Raw genomic sequence first — 10,147 nt, 5'->3', positions numbered from 1 at the left:
TTAATTGCCATTGTAAACTGCCAAAGCTATAAGCAGTACATTTTGGATTTGGTTTAAAAAAAAATGAGGTAGAGGTCTATTTTCTTTGCTTGCTTGCTTTTTGTCTCTCTCCCTTCTTTAAGATAAAAAGGCATCCCCCCTTCCCTAATTTTGCTGTCCTTTGTTTTTGTTGTGGTTGATGGGTGGATGGGTTACTGAAGGGTCTGTTTCCTTTTGGTCAAGAATTCTTTAGACATAGAGGCAGTCCCTTTCTCTTGATCCCCCCTTCTCTCTCCTTTCTGATTACACCCCACCCCACACATGCACACGTGTACACACATATGCACACATATGTGCATATAAGCATACAAGCACACAAATGTACACACAGAGCACGACCCGCTCCTACTTTTCTCCCAACTTGCATGGACTTTTCTCAGGCAGCTGCACACTGTTGATCCCGGGAGAGATTGAAGGAAGGTCTGTGGCAATTTGAGACCTTCATTGGACTAACAAAGATTATTAACTTTTTTGTAAAATGTATGTGTATGTGGTGGTGGTGATGTCTGAGGAGGGTAAAAGAGAGGCAAGCAGGTGTAGCAAGAGAGAAAGGAGAAAAAGCAGCATTTTCGGAGCCAGAAGGTGTGAGGGACGTGGCGTTTCCCCTGTTTTATCTTGGGGATAAGAGTTCAAATTCTGAAGGACAAATTCCTGTGCCAATAACATCTCCTCTTCAGCTTTTAGGTCTTCTTTTCCAGAAACTCAGTTCAACTAAAGCTGTTGCATCAAAGTTTCTCTCTCCTCACACGTGGAAGAGACGTAGCTACGTGTACCAAAGGCTGTGTGGACTTATACAAGATCTCTAAATACGTAGGTAATTTGGTCCTGAGCACTGCCGGCAGTGAGCTGCTCTGGGGGACATTTTGATGTGCCGCTGCCCATGGGCTTCATGGGATCCAGCTCCTGTCACCGCCTCCTTTTCTCTCTGTAAGTGATGGTTCTCTGCCACCCCTTACCCTCACCCACACCCGAGCTCTGACTCCATGGGTAGGATGGGTCTAAGTCCCCTCTAATCCCTGGATTGAGGTGGGCACGTCTGGCAGACACATCAATAACAAACTAGCAACGAAGATGGCAGACAAATCTCCATCTGTTCTCTTTCTCCTATGAGGTGGACTTGAACTTCAGGAACGCTGTAGTTGTGAGACTAGAAACTAGATCTCAAAACTGGGCAGCATGGACTTTCCTAGACTGGGAGACAAAAGGCATGCTTTTGTGTATGTGTATTTATGTGTTTGTGTCTGTTGAAGTGTCTTTTTTTTTTAATAACTTGATGAGTTTGGAGATATACATCCATGAACCATCACTGCAAACTATGCTGTACCCATGCAGATCACCTCTAAAAGTTTCCTCCCACCTCATCTACTTTATTTACTATTATTATGTGATAAGAACACAACATAAGATCTACCCTCTTAGCAAACATTTAAGTATACAATACAGTATTGTTAACAATGGGCTCTATGTACTGTACACAGTAGAGCTTGTTTATCTTGTGTAACTGGAACTCTGTACCCTTTGACTAGTACCTTCCCCTTTCCCCTCCCTCTGGCCCCTGGTAACCACCATTCTACTTCTATGGATTTGACTATTTTAGATTTCACAAAAGGTGATATCACGTAGTGTTTGTCCTTCTGTGACTGGCTTATTTCACTTAACATAACATCCTCTAGGTTAATCTGTGTTGTTGCAAACGGCAGGCTTTCCTTCTTTTTTAAGGCTGAATAATATTTTATTGTGTGTAGAGACCACATTTTCTTTATTCATCTACCCATCAGTGGACAATGCAGTGGTGTCCATATCTGGGCTACTGTGAATAGCTAACATCGAATGCTTGGGAAAACGAACAGAATCTTAGCATCTCGTCTTGTTCTGTTACCCACCTCCCTTTTCTTCCACAGCCCACTGGCTCTTCTGCTTGTGTTTTCTTAATGATCAAAAATTCTTCTGATTTTCTGGTTAATATTAAGATCCCTTGGGTAATTCTACATTGGAGTTTAGACTACATTTGGCCAAGATTATCCATCTTAAAACTCTCAGTGAGGTGAGATTCAGTTTGTCTCAAAGAATCCAGCATGAACATTTTCATTTGGTTTCTGCAGAAGGCTTAATTTTTATAATATTTTCTAAATTAAAAGGATAGTTATGTTTAAAAATGCATTTTTTCTACTTAGAGTGGCCTTACCTGTGTCTTTTACTAATGCAGATGTGTATGATAACAGCATCAGTTGAAAAATATTTTGAGTGTAATAATGATCTTAATAATCTTAACGGCTTAATAATCATGCCAATTCTCCTTTTTCAAATAAACAAGATTGAGATTGATATTTGAACAACATATAAAAGAGCTTGTTTATTTCAGTGTATGAGTTAATAATTTAAGTTTTAAAGCTATATTTTTGTCTCTATCATCTTTGCAAAGTTGCTTCCTACTGTTAAGAGAAGTGGTATAAGAATTATTGTATTTATTCAATAAACATTTTTAATGTCATTATTATATACCAGGCCCTATGCTAGGTGCTGGGGCTTCAGAGATAAGATATAGTGTCTGGTCTCAGGAAACTCACAGGTTACAGCAGGGAATGGTCAGGGTCATGACAGACTCCTTGGCTACAGGGCAGGGGCTCCAACTATGGCTAGAGTTCTGGGGGTGGAAAACCTTCCTGGAGATGATAACTCTAGAGATGATTCTTGAGTAATGAGTGGAAATTAGTCAAGTTAGGATTCAGGGTTTGCTTCCAGGAGATACTGAGGATATTTTTAACCCAAATAATGTATATATTATTCTTAGGTTTTCACGCCTTGCTATGCGTGTATAGGAAAGTTTTGGAATTGTAAGATCCATGTATTTATAATTTATTTTTTATCTACTTCCCCAAACCACTTACATGGATGATGATGATGTGTGTGTGTATATGTGTGTACATTTACACATACTAGGAATATATGAATGAAAACTAAACACCACAGAGTGAGAAGGGGGAATGAAATTAAAATTGTAGGCTAAGTTTTATAATTCAGTACTAAATATACCTTTAATTACCACTATGCCAAGATATAGATGTGTTTTATACTTCTATTTGCCTAATAAAATAATTAGATGGAACAGACTAGCTCTTGGTACTAAATTCGAAAAGGAATATATTGTGTTGATCTCTATGTAAGGGACTTCAAGCGATTCTTTTTTGAAATAGCCTTTGTTTCCATGGGCTTTTAGCAACACTGAGAAGATTTCAAGCCTGTATTCTTTGGCAAGTGCCTGGAAGGCAGAGCTTCTACTGCTGATTGAAGGGATATCCTAACTCATCAGACACTAGACACACAGGTAGCGAGGCTGACATTTCTTTGTGAAGGCTAAGGAGCCCTAGCTGAATACTTCCTTGTTGAGAAAGCCATTCTCACCCCAGCATGAAACTTGGCTGGGGCCACACTTGCCTGATGTACAGTTTTGGATCTGCCTTCTTGGTTTAAACCCCACTGTTCCATGCCATAAACCACGGACAAGATGACTGGGGCCTGGACAACATCCAAGGGGCTGGTATTGCCAGTTGATCAGCCTGACCATGGAAGAACCTTGCCACGATTCCTGTGGAACAGTTGATCTCGAGTACCCCTGCCTCCCTAGACTGGGAATTAGCTATGCAATCTACCACAAAGGAACTAAACTATCCTCTAGGGTAGAGTTATTTAATATCTTTAATTTGAACAACGAAGATGGTTTGCCCCAAATCATGATTTTTGATTCCAGCATTATTTTTGAGTTATTCTTTTGGATGATCCATTTTTATGGAGAAAAAAATGTTCACAGTAAGTCATGTCTCTAATCCATCTAAAAGCTACATCAAATTATTTAGACACGGAGAAAGAAGGGAGCTGGAAAACAGTCTTATTTCACTCCATTTGGGATTAAGATTGGATCTTTGAGAAAATTATTTCTGCCCTCTCAGATTGTTAGACTATTATTGTGTTATTATTGTTAGAATATATTATGACTAAGACTTTAAAGGGGCAGCAATAGCTGACGGTCTCTACTGGGATCAGGCAATCTGACTCATGGACAATTTCCATCTATAGAACCAGAAGCTTATAATAGATAGAGCTAATATGATGACACGCCGGATGCAGTAGAGGAGAGGACACGCCGGATGTCTGGAAGGATTGCTTGTGTATCTTAGGTGTAAGATAAAAATATGAACATATCTCACTCTTGTAAAACACTTCTGTTACCGGGGGCTTTAGTATACATCAATGCTTCTGATTTTCATAGCAATCTTATGGAGCACAGAGGGCAATAGGGTTATTCTTGCTTTACCTATGATGGAACCGAGATGAAACTCTGAGAAGTTAAATGATATATTCATGATCACAGGGGAAATATGTAGCAAACTTGGGATTCAGACTTGGGTTTTCTGACTCCAAATCTAATGTTCTTTCTACTATATTTAAACTGCAATTCATTTCAAAGAAAGCTAATATAAAGTTTGGATGAATTCAGAAGTAAATTAATAGAAATTATGTAGCTAAATGTTACATTATGAATCATTGTGCAATATTCACCAAGTGTAGCCCTAGCACAAGTTCAGATTAAACAAAATGAGGAACGTAGTAGTTTAAGTGTCTTCCTGGGTAAAATAAATGTAATTAGATATTGACCTCTTTTGTGATGGGAGAAAGTATTTGTTCAGATGCTCTTACGTGCTTGGGAACAATGACAAGCTTTAGAGAACAGTTCAGAAATTCTGCTCAATTACAACAGTTGTCCAGTTCTTTCTGCTTCAGGAAACATGGTACCCAATGTTGTGATCTCAAGTGGTATGTGCATAGGGCTGTGGTGGTCATAAAAGACATGGAAATAAGTCTCTTTGGTGGCCTTCTAGTTTAGATTCTTTGTGTCTTCCATTCCAACAACTCTGGAAATGCTTAATGATACCACTGAACTTCAACAACCACCAAAGCTGTGCCCCAGAGGGACAAAATGTGCTCTGTTCCTGAAGACACTTCGAGACATCCCTGTGCAAATGTGTGATGAGCTGACAGAAGAAAACCTCCGCCCTCTCATCAGAGGCTCCCCCTCCCTTCCACAGACTTCACTTGGATATCATCTGTGTTCTCAACTGGTGTCAAAACCCACAAGCCTTTTATTTGTCTGTCTGGATTGTTGATTCTTGCTCAGCATCACAGAAAGACTTTCTCCCTTGCGCTTCCCCTCTCGCCCTCCCTTTCCCTGTTAAGAAGAGCTGTCACTACTTCAGTAACTACAAGCAACAGATCATTTTATACTTCAATCCATAAATAAACATTTCTTCCTTTGAACTTCATTACATTTGGATGTGTTTTCATTTTGAAACAATCTGGCATCCCTATCATTGAGGCATACAAACTATAAAACTAGCAATTAATTTTTGTCTTTAGGAGTACTGGTGGTCTAGAAACTGTGAGGTTATGCCAACAAAAGCAAATGAAAACCTCAAACATGTAAACATAACACTTAAATAAGAAAATCACAAAGTGTCATGCTCAGTAGCTAAAGGAGATTATATGAAACTTGTTCCTGATGGTGTCCATCAAAATTCCAAGCTTGCTTAAAGAATACTGAAGATGGGAATTCTATTCCCTAAAACATTATTCATCTGAATAAAATAATTGTCCAATGAAAACCTAAAAATTAAGTTATAATTTGGCTGATCATGAAAATATTGATAATATTTACTAGCAAATAGCTTTCTATTAATTGTAATACATTAAAGATCTGAGTGTTTACTAGATACAAAGCAAAGCACTGTGCCAGATCCTACAAGGAAGTTATGACAGTTTCTTCTTTCAAAGAGAATATAAACTAGTGAAGGAGAAGACACCCAACCAGAAACAATTACCTATTGACTGTAATGCTAGCTTCCTGGAGACAGAGTGGCTTCCGAAGCTGGGTCATTGCAGCTTCTGCCTTGGTGTCTTGGACTGCTCACTCTGGGGCAGACAGCCTTCTGCTGGGAGAACACTGTCAGCCCTCTGGGGAAGGCCATGTGGGAATCACCGAGGCCCCTTGCCACAGTCAGCCGGGTGAGTGGGCCATGTCACAAGTCACTCCATCCTAGTAGAGTCTTGAGATCCCTGTGACCCTGGTCAACACCTGCTGCAACCTCAGGGGAGACTCTGAGCCAGAACCCCCAGATGAGCTGCTCCTGAATCCTGATCCACAGAAACTGTGAAGGCTCTTAGCAATTATTCTTGCTTTCAGCAAGCACGTTTTGGGGGTAATTTTTTATCCAACAAGAGCTAACACTGATATCTAGTATGTGGTAGGTGCTATTTTGAGGGTCAAAATGGTGATCAAAATGGGCAATGTCTTGTCTTGCCAATCAAGAATCCTATATCAGGCAAGACTGTCCTTCAGAAGTGAGGAAGAAATTAAGACATTCCTGGATTAAAGAAAAGTTTTACAAGATGAAAAAATTATGGGGATGGATGGTGGTGATTGTCACGATAATATGAATATATTTAATACCACTGAACTGTACACTTAAAGTGGTTAAGATGGTAAATGTTAAGTTATGTGTATTTTACCACAATAAAAGAAAAGAAAAAAAGCATAGAGTAAATATGATGGGGCCAACAATTAAGACTGAATGTGAGACATTTCAAATGAATTGTAGTTATAAAGCTATAGGGGTCAAGAGAAGATGAAGATGACTGCTTGACTTGAGGAGTTGGAGAACAGCTCCCAGGAGAGGTGGGCTTGAGGGGCTTAGAGGGAAGGGCCCATGTGATTTAGATAGGCTGAGCACAGGAGGGGGGGCACCTCAAGTAGAAGGAGAAAAATAAGCAAAGACAGCAAGGTGGGAACTGCCACCATGCTTGGGATGTGGCAAATGAATCAGCTGAGGCAGAATCAGGGACAGAAGCATCAGGACTTGTAAGAGAGACCTGCTGCCTGCCTAAGAAGGTCAGATTTGCACCCTGGGCCACAGAAATCATTGGCGATTTTTGAGTTGGTACATGGCGGTACAAGATTCTTAAATTGGCTTACCACTTCCAGGAGTATTTATTAATCAACGGTTCTATGTCTGCCACTCTTGCTAGGCATTTTGTGGGACCAAATTAATAATGAACCACACTTGCCCTCAGGGGATGTATTCTCACCGGAGATATAAAATATGTACAACATGAGCAATGGAAATCAGCATGTCTCTGCTTAAAACGAGAAGGGAGCAACAACTCAGAGGGTCAATGTAGTTCATGGTAATAACAAATGTTTATATTGTGCCTACCATGTGCTAAAGATTATTCCAGGGCTTTGCATGTACTAATTCAGTTAATACAATACCTACATGATGTAGGTAACATTAGTATCCCTATTTTACAGATGAGAAAACAGACACATGGAGAGTAAAGCAACCCACCCAACATCTGAACCAGTTGAGTATATGAAAGGATTAAATCTAGACAGTCTGGATCATAGGCTGTGACTAACACTATTGCCCCTCAAATAGTAGGTTAGACCTATTGATGACTGGAATATACCAACCCATTAACTTGCTTATATCCCTCTTCATTAACCTGTTTAATTTGTAGTCAGTATAAACTGTTAGTCATTATCCAGTTTGAGAGAGTAGACCTTATATCAACTTTGCTGAACTCTTGTTTCACTGGATAAAATGCTATTGTAATTGCTCTGGAACACACTAGAAGTTGACTTAAACATACACTGTTTCTTTTAGTGATACATGGCACACCTATTCTTTTTTCTTTTTCTTTTCACATCTTTATTGGAGTATAAATGCTTTACAATGTTGTGTTAGTTTCTGCTGTACAACAAAGTGAATCAGCTATATGCATACATATATCCCCATATCCCCTCCCTCTTGAGATTCCCTCCCACCCTCCCTATCCCATCCCTCTAGGTCATCACAAAGCATCGAGCTGATATCCTTCTGCTATGCAGCAGCTTCCCACTAGCCATCCATTTTACATTTGGTAGTGTATATATGTCAATGCCACTCTCTCACTTCAACCCAGCTTGCCTTCACCCCTGTGCCCTCAAGTCTGTTCTCTACGTCTGCATCTTGATTCTTGCCCTGCCATTAGGTTCATCAGTACCACTTTTTAAAATCCCATATATATGTGTTAACATACGGTATTTGTTTTTCTCTTTCTGACTTACTTTACTCTGTATGACAGATTCTAGGTCCAGCCACCTCACTACAAATAACTCAATTTCGTTCCTTTTTATGGCTGAGTAATATTCCATTGTATATATGTGCCACATCTTCTTTATCTATTCATCTGTTGATAGACATTTAGGTTGCTTCCATGTCCTGGCTATTGTAAATAGAGCTGCAATGAACATTGTGGTACATGACTCTTTTTGAATTATGGTTTTCTCAGGGTATATGCCCAGTAGTGGGATTTCTGGGTCATATGGTAGTTCTATTTTTAGTTTTTTAAGGAACCTCCATACTGTTCTCCGTAGTGGCTGTATCAATTTACATTCCCACCAACAGTGCAAGAGGGTTCCCTTTTCTCCACACCCTCTCCAGCATTTATTCTTTGTAGATTTTTGGATGATGGCCATTCTGACGGGTGTGAGGTGAAACCTCACTGTAGTTTTGATTTGCATTTCTCTAATGATTAGTGGTGTTGAGCATCTTTTCATGTATTTGTTGGCCATCTGTATGTCTTCTTTGGAGAAAAGTCTATTTAGGTCTTCTGGCCATTTTTGGATTGGGTTGTTTGTTTTTGTGATATTGAGCTGCATGAGCTGTTTGTATATTTTGGAGATTAATCCTTTGTCAGTTGCTTCATTTGCAAATATTTTTTCCCATTCTGAGGGTTGTCTTTTCATCTTGTTTATGGTTTCCTTTGCTGTGCAAAAGCTTTTAAGTTTCATAATTATTTTCTTTAACATCTTTATTGGAGTACAATTTCTTTACAATGGTGTGTTAGTTTCTGCTTTATAACAAAGTGAATCAGTTATACATATACATATATCCCCATATCTCCTCCCTCTTGCACCTCCCTCCCACCGTCCCTATCCCACCCCTCTAGGTGGTCACAGAGCACCGAGCTGATCTCCCTGTGCTATGTGGCTGCTTCCCACTAGCCATCTATTTTAGTTTGGTAGTGTATATATGTCCATGCCAATCTCTCACATCGTCCCAACTTACCCTTCCCCCTCCCCATGTCCTCAAGTCCATTCTGTACATCTGCGTCTTTATTCCATAATTATTTTTTAAAAACAGTAAGCATTGTGATGGCATTCACAGTGCAGCAGCATTGACAGCATATATAGAATACACACGGTACGTGGACAAAGCACGGACCCAGGAGTCAGAAGCCTGAGTTCTAGTTTCTGTCCTGTTGGTGGTGTGACCCTGGGAAACTCACCTTCCTGACCCTGGTTCTGCATGGAGGGGCCCACAGGGCCTGCTGATCCCAGTTCCCAGGTGATTGAAGAAGATAAAGATGTGAACACTCCAAGAAAACCATGAACTTGGGCTGGGAACTTAATTCCCTGTAAAAAGGATCTTCTGTGAAGAGGAGAAAATTCCCTTTTTCACAGGCTTGTTTGGAGGATTCAGTGGATATTATTTGTGAAACGCAATTGCTGAATAAACATTAGGTACACATAGACGATCAAACGTTAGACAAATGTAAAGTAGTCTTAATTTTATTTTTCTTGGTTGTATCTCACAATTCTCTGAAGTTTCCAGGCTGAACTGGGAAAGTTCTGGAATACCACAGTAGGGCTTGTCTAGTGTTTTCTTTCCACCAACTTGTTTTGAAAGCAGAAGTACTGGAAATATTGCATAAAAACCCAGGCTGGCTAGATTTCAAGCCCTATTTCTAGACCAGAGTGGTTTGGATCTGGTTGAATAAGATTCTGAGCATTTGGATGTGGAGACAAAACTGAACCTCAGCAAACTGAGAAATGACAAACAAACTGAAAATTTTCAAATTATGGGATGGTTTAGGGGCTATGGGCAAATGTCCATCAGCAGCTAGGATGCAATTATCAAGCATGTTTTTAGACTATGTCCAAAGGGCCAGTTTTTGTTTTCAGTTGTTCTCTTTTGAAGTGAAATTCCTGCTTGCCTAGGACTTGGCAGCCATA

Source organism: Mesoplodon mirus, assembly GCF_964341445.2.
Source record: "Mesoplodon mirus genome assembly, chromosome: 4".
Lineage (NCBI taxonomy): Eukaryota > Metazoa > Chordata > Mammalia > Artiodactyla > Ziphiidae > Mesoplodon > Mesoplodon mirus.
This window is presented reverse-complemented; position numbering follows the sequence as displayed.